We start from the raw sequence: 10,319 nt of genomic DNA on the forward strand, positions 1-10,319 counted from the left end.
CAGCTTCGTTGCCCTTCTCTGGACACGCTCCAGCACCTCAACGTCCTTCTTGTAGTGAGGGGCCCAAAACTGAACACAGTATTTGAGCCTGTGCGGCCTCACCAGTGCTGAGTACAGGGGCACCATCACTTCCCTACTCCTGCTGGCCACACTATTTCTGATACAGGCCAGGATGCCATTGGCCTTCTTGGCCACCTGGGCACACTGCCGGCTCATGTTCAGCCGGCTGTCAACCAGCACCCCCAGGTCCTTTTCCGCCAGGCAGCTTTCCAGCCACTCTTCCCCAAGCCTATAGCGCTGCATGGGGTTGTTGTGGCCGAAGTGCAGGACCCGGCACTTGGCCTTGTTGAATCTCATACAGTTGGCCTCGGCCCATTGATCCAGCAGTGCAGATCTGACCCAAAAACTCAAGGTAGATGCTGTTAACACCATCAAACGGATGTATTTTCTCACTAATTATTATTACAAAAGCAGACTTACAGTGAGAATTGCTTTTTATTAAAGGAGAGATTGGTTCTCAAACACCACTTAAATGCATTTATTTTCTTGTCTCTACATTTTTGCTGCTTGTCCTTATTAAATTTCCACTTGACAATTTTTTTTAATTGCTTTTGAGAAATAAGTGGAAGTGGTATTTTTTATTAGTGGCAAGTGTTTTCAGAGTGGTAAATCACAAAAGGCCTGGGTTTGGGTTACCTCTACCTTGTAGGTACATCTCCTTTAAACCAGCAGAAGAATTATGCTTAGGTACTTACTAGACAGCAAAGCTGTGGGCCACAAAGCCAGCCTTTGCTGAGCTGATAAAGACAGCTGACAGCGAAGAACAGATGATGAAGGCATTGTCCCTGATAGTATATTTTGCTTTAGTTGCCTAAGCCATTACAGTTTGGACCGATATTAGATGCATGGATGAAAGTGGTACAATTCATATTTCCAGTGATAAGTGTGTTCATTTCGGTTGAATCATATGATGAATACTGATGTGCTCCTGGTAGTTCTGATTGATAGAAGAATTTAAGTAGTCATCACTTCATCCATTATTGAACGCGGTCTTCATTTGTATTTGTTTCAGTTGATTAAGATTAGAGGTACAATAGAGGTTACTGCATATATACTAAATTCAGGTCTGACTAGGGAAGTATAGAAAAATAGCTTTCACAACTCTTTTCTGCAGTTATATATTCTTAGCTTAAATTTATAATCCATTATATAAAATCTAGTGAAACATGTAAAATGCCTCTTAAATCAACTTCAACTTTATTTCACTTTTTTTAGGTTACTAAAAGTGTGGGATAGCTGAAAGTGAAGTATCAAAAGCAATCTGAATTTTAAACAATGAATTATGGTATGAAGGCACTATTAGTGTAACATTATGGCTGGATGTTATATGCATCTGCAAGGCAGGAGCATCAATTACGAAGACACAACTTAAGTACTGAGGGTATTCTGTCTCTGAATTAGTAACACATACTTTGTATTTCTATAGCCATTCAATCATAAGAGGTTAATAAACTTCACAAACATTACATTTTGGCACAGTTTAAGGGAAGGAAATAATATTGGTAAACGTCTCATTCCAGACCACATGGGAAACTTAATCAAGACCAACATAAAAGCAGATGATCTGCCAGTTCTTTCATACACAATGAAATGTTATATAAACATTTTATTAAACATTTGTAAAAGATGCTGTAGGCCCTAAGCAGAGTCTCTGGATCCTGTAATAAAATAAATGATAAAATCATCCTTCAACGCCTACCTCAATAACTACCAAAGAAACTGTAAGGGAAGTTCTATCCAGCTGAGGGGTGTACCTGAATTCAAATCTACAGCACTACGGGACCTTCCACACATTGCATACATTGTTGAAGCCTTCTATTGATTTGGTCTCAGGACACAGAAGACCCTACACATTAGTAGTAGCCTATTAAAAACTACTGCAGATAGCAATGGTGTCTGATGTGTTTTTAAAGAGGGTTATTTTTCTTACCTACACTGCAGTATTAGTATAAAGTTTATAATATAAATTAAAACCCATAATTCTTAGATTTACAGTAGATTGCAAATATGTACTTGTAAGGTTGTATCTGAAAAATTATATGTTGTGTAGTACCTGGACAGATGTTCAGCTTTCTGTTAAACCAGATAAATATTATTTCCTTGGAGAGATATATACTAGAGGATAACACACTTGTTAAGCGCACTACAGATTTAGCTACATTTTGCAGATAGACAAAAGCAGCAAGTTCTCTGTAGCCAACAAACTCAATTTCAGGAGATTTGCTTTTTAATAAAGAACAATTTTTGTATCATTAAATACTTTACTCATGCAAATACAATACTTTTGATTTTGGCAATACAGAATTTTAGTCCTGGTTCACCCAGGACAAACACCTGCGCATCTAACTTCAAACACTGCTAAGGAGCTGAAGACTTTTTCACTTTAGAAACTGGGTAATTATGTAAGAAATGTGAAGACATCCTGGAAAACTGAAACTACAGAGTAAGGAAGAAAAGTTTTACCTAAAAGAGGTGGCTATAACAATGTGTGCTCAAAAGTTAAGCAGAAATATCCCTTACCTTTCAAGACTTCTGTTCAGTCCAGATCCAGTAGAACTGGTGCAGAAAAAGTATTTCAAAAGCAAGATGAGTTTAAGGCCCATGACGAAGAATTGCAGATTCCCAAAGTTTTCAGCAACTGAAGTTTCTCATCAGAAGGAATATTTAACTACCTATTCTGCTGGTTTGCCGTGATAATTTGTTCCCATTCTTTCAGTCACAAACAGTACAGTGATGCCACAGCAAATCATCCTGTCATGAAGCAGATGAAAAACGGAGAAATCAAGACGCTAACAAACAGGGTGGAGCCCAATCCACTCTTCTCGTGCCAAGACAGTGTCAATTAAAGATTGCTTTTCTTGTTCTCCTGACTTCAGAGATCCACCCAGTGTCATAAATTGGTATTGAAGTTGCAGAGTGCCCTATCACTGTACACAACACTCTAAGGTACCACTGTTGTAATCTCAGAAAAGATTGTATTTTTGACTAGCTGTGACAAAAAAAAAAAAAAAAGATGCATTCTTAATCTGTGAAAGGAGTCTGTATTTATTCCCTAGCATGGTCATAGCAAAAATAAACAAAACTTGGTGCTCTGCTTTTCCACATAAATCTGAGATACTTCAGTTTTTGGAAGTTGAGGACATCACCATAACAACTGGAGGTTATCTCATGGCTGCCAAGTCTTGCTACATTTGATGTTTTTTCTTGATGACATAGACATTGGGTAATATGAATGCAGAAAGGAGAATGACTTGGATTCAAACAAAATCTTCTCAGGAGGAATCTGAAGACATAAATAAAAAATGAATATTTTTAACATCCATGATTATTTTAGTAGACTGGATCATGATTTTTTGATACATTTTGCATTCTTTTGTCTTGAGACTTCACCCAGCCTGCTTTTATGTTAATTATTTGAGCCTCCCACTTGTAAGTCTGTTCAGCTATCTGGAATTCATCTTATATGTTTAATGTCTTTTATGTCAGCCACTGATTTAGTTGTAAGCCTTAGGCAAGCTGGAGCTGTTCCAGTCTTTGTGAGGAAAGTACTTGCATAAAATCCTCCTTTTTTTGCCTAAAAATTCAAACTTTTGTCAAAGGCTTTAGATTTCTCTCTTGCAAAAAAGGAACTTGAGAACTCTTCCAGAGTCAGTACTGCCACACAGAAGAGCTTCTGAATTTTTTTTTTCTGAAAACTGATCTTACGGTTTCACTAGAAAATGCTCAGATCCAAAAGATCTGAGTAATGAAGTAGTGAAAAGTTCTCTATACACAATCAGGCCACTGGTAGCTGCTTGCTGACTTAAGGTACTAACACTTCTGCAGAGATGGCTAAGGGTGTGATGTTCATGGATTCATTGTCTTAGGACACTTGTGTTATATATATAAAAATTAAGTTCAGCCTATGGAAGCCACTCTCCTCCTATTAATTAATACAAGATTTCTGCTATGTGTCCCCCCTCTAAAGTCAGTTGGCATTAGGTGAACTGAAACAACCATTTTTCTTTCTCCATTAACTAAGAGAAGACCTTGGCGATAAATTTATATTGCTAAATAAATAAATAAATAGGACCTGGGTGCAGCTCAAGCACTGACCTCTCCGTAATCGACACTGCTTAATTGTAAATTTACTCTCCAGCTGTATTTGGTCTGCTCCAACTAGCTGTTTCCAGGAGATCCCTAGAGAGTGGGCTAGTCCTAAGCACCGGTTGGCCTTAAGGCCAGGGACTGGAACCAAGCCCACTTATTTAGCAGCACAGACAAAGTCAAATATTAGCCTTCTGTGCTTTAAATTGGGGCCTTTGTGAATAGCATCCCCTTCCACTTCTGTTCTCTTGCTGAGTTAAGGTTCCTGAAGATAGTGTAAAGAAAAGATGTTTGAAGCTCAACAAAACACTTTAAATGCTTTAATTTTCGTACATACTCATAGTTCAGATTAGGCTGAAGAATAACAGTAAAGTGCTTCAAGAAAAGCTGAAACAATTGTCCTGGCACTGAGGGTCATGTCACACCTCTTTATATATCGGTTTAATTCTCCAGGGCTGCAATCCCAGCACTTTTCACAGCTACCAGCTGAGAAGTAACATGCATACTCCCTTTTTTTAATATAACTTTTATAAGGCATTGTCGTGGTTTAACCCCAGCCGGCACACAGCCGCTCGCTCACTCCCCGCCAGTGGAATGGGGGTAGAATCAGAAGAGTAAAAGTGAGAAAACTTGTGGGTTGAGATAAAGACAGTTTAACAGGTAAAGCAAAAGTCACGCACGCAAGCAAAGCAAAACAAGGAATTAATTCACTACTTCCCATGGGCAGGCAGGTGTTCAGCCATCTCCAGGAAAGCAAGGCTCCATCACGCCTAACGGTTACTTGGGAAGACAAAACACCATCACTCCGAACATCCCCTCTTCCTTCTTCTTCTCCCAGCTTTATATGCTGAGCATGACGTCACATGGTATGGAATATCCCTTTGGTCAGTTGGGGTCAGCTGTCCTGGCTGTGTCCCCTCCCAACTTCTTGTGCACCCCCAGCCTACTCGCTGGTTGGGTGGTGTGAGAAGCAGAAAAGGCCTTGACTCTGTGTAAGCACTGCTCAGCAATAATGAAAACATCTCTATATTATCAACACTGTTTCCAGCACAAATCCAAAACACAGCCCCATACTGGCTACTATGAAGAAAATTAACTCTATCCCAGCCAAAACCAGCACAGGCATTCATTTTTGTAAGTCTGGCTCCCTTGTTGATATATTTAATAGTATAAATACTCAGGCAACCTGGTGGCCCAGGTCTAATGGGATGTCTTTTTCCGCTGGTATGAAAAGACATCTAATGGAAAAAACAAAACAAATCCCCAACAGAAGAAATCACAGAAAGTCACTGCTCCTGGTTTTTTGGTTGAAAAAACCCATGGATTCTCTAGTCCTGAGTCCCCTCATGATGAGTCTAGTCCTCATCCCCTAACTGTTGCTGTTCCCCACCCTGTTGCAGCCCTCCTTTTAAAAGGGAAAACCCAGCATATTTCCAACTCACACAAATATGTTTTCCAACAAAAACAACTCCTGTCAGCAGCCAACATTTCTCTTGCTGTTCTGTCCTTAACCCTGCAGCATTACATCCTGCCCCTGCTGATGGAGATGGCCACAACCATCTTTCTGTCACAGAACAACCGCTGGCACCCCTCCACGACCTCAGAGATGTTCCCCTACAGAAGCCAGACATAATCCTTTTTATAGATGGGTCCTGTCCCCATGGCTCCACAGGGCATCCAGCTGCAGGGTGTGCTGTCCGTGCTTCCACCAATGGTCTAGAAGCTTATTCATTGCCAACCATCTCTCTGGCACAAATTGTAGAACTTCTTGTAGAACTCATGCCTCTGTACTTGCAGAAGGGCAATCAGCCACTGTTTATACCAGTTCCCCATATGCCTTTGGGGTTGTGAACAACTGAAACACAACTCAGCTTCTTAACATCGTCTTGCACTCCTATTCGAAATGGCTGCTATGTTGAAGCTCTTCTGATAGCTTTACTATTACCCTCTCTTAGCAATAGTAAAATGCTAAACTCATGCTTTTCCTTATGATGATATCACACAATAAAATGCCTTAACTGATCAATCAGCAAGGACAGTGGGCCTTTCTGGCTGGTACACTCCTGAACATGATCTCATCAGCCTTTCCACAGAGCAGTCACCGGCTACTTCTACTTCAGAACTGTCTGTTTTACAGGACCCAACGCCGGGAGATGAAAACGCTGTCTGGCTGCACCAGGGCTGCTAGTTACACCTCAATTCCTTGCGGCACTCCCCGGATGGCCACCTCGTTTGCACCTCAGGTTCTCCTCCCTTACCTTGCTGGTGTGACCCACCTGGTGGCTCGCACTGGCAAATGGGGGGTGACTAGAGCAGATTGGTTTGCTCCAAATTTCTCTGTCAGAGCACAACAATACTGCAGCACTTGTCCATAACATCAGACAAAGGGTCAAAACCAAAGTTGCAGCACACCCAAACCCATGGTGTTCCTTTGTAAATTTACAAATGGATTTTATACAGATGCCCAAATGCTGTAACTACAAATATGTTCTTGTAATCATAATCATGTTCTCAGGATGGGTAGAGGTCTACCCATGTAGACATGCAGATGCTACTACTGTCACCAAGAAACTCTTCAGAGAATGCCTTGCTTTGGAATATCCCTTGTACTACACAGTGATCAGGGGACTCATTTCACAGGACAAGTTGTCCAGGAGGTCGGTAAAGCCCTAGGAATCCAACAGCATTTACACTGTGGAGCTGTTGAAAGGAAGAATCCTGTTTTAAAACTAGCCTGGTGAAAATGTGTGAAGAAACTGGCCTTAAATGGCCAAACACTCTACCATTGACTCTAACACACATGAAGAGCACCGTGAATAACAAACACGCACTATCCCCGTATGAAATTGTAATGGGTAAACCCATAGGGTTACTACATACCCCACATAAGCCACCGCATCAATCCACACTACAGATGACTGATGACGTTATGCTGAATTATTGTGAGGCTTTTAATGAAATGTGTGAGGGCTATTCACTCACAGGTAAAAGAAGCCCTTCCAGAACCTGCCTCTGAACATGCCACTCTTGGGAACCTGGAGACTTGGGTCTAGACTGAGGTGACACACAGACAACTGAAGATCAACAGAATGGAACCCATAAAGATGTCCTGTCCTGCAAGAGTTGAAAGTCTCTGTATCATCACCTAAACTACTAAAATAACTTTCTTCAGTTGGCCTACCATTATGCTAAAGACTTAGAAGTTTCAAAATGTTGGGTGTGTTCCCAGATCCCTCATCACTCTAGTGAAGGTGTCACCGTGCTTCCTATAGCATGTAATTCGTCAGTAAAAAGACGAATCCCCAGAGGGCGGAAATTCCTTATCCGAGATCATCCCCACCAACAATACACGGGAACTGATCCAAGTTGATCCCATACAGGTGTGCATGAAGCTCCAACTTCTACCCACCACCTGGGATTAGTTGCCCATGGGAACACTCGTTACTTGAAAGCAAATGCAACATGCTACAAGGGACAGTGTAATTGTACTAAAACTATTAATTGTCAGAATGATACTAGACGTTTAGTTGATAACTCACAAAACTGTGAGTTGACATCATCTTCTATATATACTTCCTTGGGAGCCTATTTCATTTGTGGTATATTAGCATACCTGTGGCTCCCATGGGACAGGTTTGGATCACGGTCTGTCAGGTCTATATAACCCCAGCTGTTGAACATTTGTCGTCTCTCCCCTCTGAATATTCTCAGAAAAGGCAAGCTATCTCAGGGCCTGAAAAATTTGGGACTATTATGCTTCCCATGTATGAGAACCATTAAAAAAATTGTTTATTAGCGATTATATAAAGCAAATTAGTAATAACACTGCAGATTCTTCTTACCAAATAACGACTGAAATGACCACTATCTGTACAGTTTCCCTTCAAAACAGGTTAACACTTGACTTTATGCTGGCTCATAACGGTAAAATATCCACCTTAATTGGAAAATAATGTTTTATCTTTACCCTAGACAATTCTGAAACCATTCGTGATTTGAGTGAACGCATTAAAAAAGACTCAGCCAAAGCAAAACAACCCAGTAACTGGAACCCTTTCTTAAATACGTTATCACAGAGGTGCTACCAACATCACTCAGCTTTGGCCAGCGGCAGGTCTGTCTTGGAGCCGGCTGGAATTGGCTCTGTCTGACATGGGGGCAGCTTCTGGTATCTTCTCACAGAAGCCACCCCTGCAGCCCCCCTGCTACCAAAACCTTGCCACGTAACCCAATACAATGCAGCACCAGTGAAACTGGTTTACTCGGAAAGCATTTTGTGGAAATACACAAGTGGGTAATACATTCTGCAGTACTTGTACTTGAGAAATTACTATTTAAGTAATATGCAGAATTCACGTAACGTGAAATGACAAGTCATTTATTTCCTAGCTAACAAAATGCAGTCTCAGTCATCCAGAAATACAGTTCTGAAGGGCAGGTTAAGATGAAGAAAACTTTCTTTCCTGGTCAAGAGGGAGGAGTTATTACTCTTATCCCCTGTGTCTCCAACAGCTCAAACCTTCACTTGTGACCAATACAAATAAACAAGCACCCTCTAGTAACCCTTCATGTCCTCCATCCAAAAAGATGTTTAATAAAGGCTCCTTTTATTTTTGCAACAACTAACTTGTGACTTGTGTCCAAGACCAATTTCATTATCCTTTGCTCTGAGTATATGCCGTAGGAAATACGACTTTAAAAATGTTTATATTGAGGAATTTTAAGAACTGAGAAAAAATGCAGGACTTAATAGGATATTGCTTCTATATGTTTCTAAGGTGTTTTTAACAAAAAGAAAGATATTGTACCTTGATATAGATGAAAATGCTACAGTTTCGCCCACCTCATCAGAAAAAAAAAAAGTCTTGTGAAGTAATGTGAGGTTTTTTTCACTTCTTTCTCCTTCCAACAATCTGTGTGCAAGCCAACCCATGGCAGTATTTACCTGTGTCCTGGTTTCAGCTGGGATAGAGTTAATTTCCTTCCTAGTAGCTGGTACAGCGCTGTGTTTTCGATTTACTGTGAGAATAATGTTGATAACACACCGATGTTTCAGTTGTTGCTAAGCAGTGCTTACACTAGTCAAGGACTTTTCAGCTTCCCATGCTCTACCGACTGAGAAGGCTGGAGGGGCACAAGAAGCTGGGAGGGGGCACAGCCAGGACAGCTGACCCAAACTGCCCAAAGGGACATTCCATACCATGTGACGTCATGCTCAGTATATAAAGCTGGGGGGAGTTGGCCGGGGTGCGGTGACCGCTGCTCGGGAACTGGCTGGGCATCAGTTGGTGGGTGGTGAGCAATTGCATCATGCATCACTTATTTTGTATAGTCTTTTACCATTATTATTGTTATTTTCCCTTCCTTTTCTGTCCTATTAAACTGTTCCTATCTCAACCCACAAATTTTGCTTTTTTTTTTTTTCCCCAAATCTCTCCCCCATCCCACTGGGGGGCAGGGAGTGAGCGAACAGCTGTGTGGTGTTTAGCTGCCTGCCAGGTTAAAACACAACAACCTGTCAAATAGAAAAGGTACAATTGCTTATATTGTTTTAAATCATGCTAATTTGAGCCCCTAGTTTCAGATTTTCTGTTTTAAGGAATATTTGAAGTATTTAAAAAGCATTTAGGAAAAACATGAAAATACCAAAATAATGGAAATTGTTGCACTTAATCATCTACATATGTACTTGCATACCTATTAAAGGGTAAAAAATGACCACAGACATTTGATCTGTTAAATGTGTCTAACATTAAATTGGCTGTAGCATCCACATACTATAAATAATGACTCTCTTAATCTTTCATCTGAAGAGGAATTAAACTCCCAGATATTTTTGATTAGTAAAATACATGCATATGGTGGAATGGGAAATGAAAGGAAAACACTAAAAGATCTTTCTAGTTCTTTATTTTGATCAACCATGTACACAATTTGAAGAATTAAGGAACACCAATCATCCCATCAAAGGGCAAAAAAAACATTACACACTCACCACAGTCTTTGGGGTTAACCTTGGGCTAGATGTACAAGCACAATACAAGTACAAGCTTCAAGTACAATTTGTTGCAGGACAACCAGGGGATCAGGCCCAGCCAGCACGGATTCATGAAAGGCAGGTCCTGCTTGACCAACCTGATCTCCTTCTATGACCAGGTGACCCGCCTAGTGGA

Source organism: Pygoscelis adeliae, unplaced genomic scaffold (assembly GCF_000699105.1).
Source record: "Pygoscelis adeliae isolate BGI_AS28 unplaced genomic scaffold, ASM69910v1 Scaffold113, whole genome shotgun sequence".
In the NCBI taxonomy this organism is placed as follows: Eukaryota; Metazoa; Chordata; class Aves; order Sphenisciformes; family Spheniscidae; genus Pygoscelis; species Pygoscelis adeliae.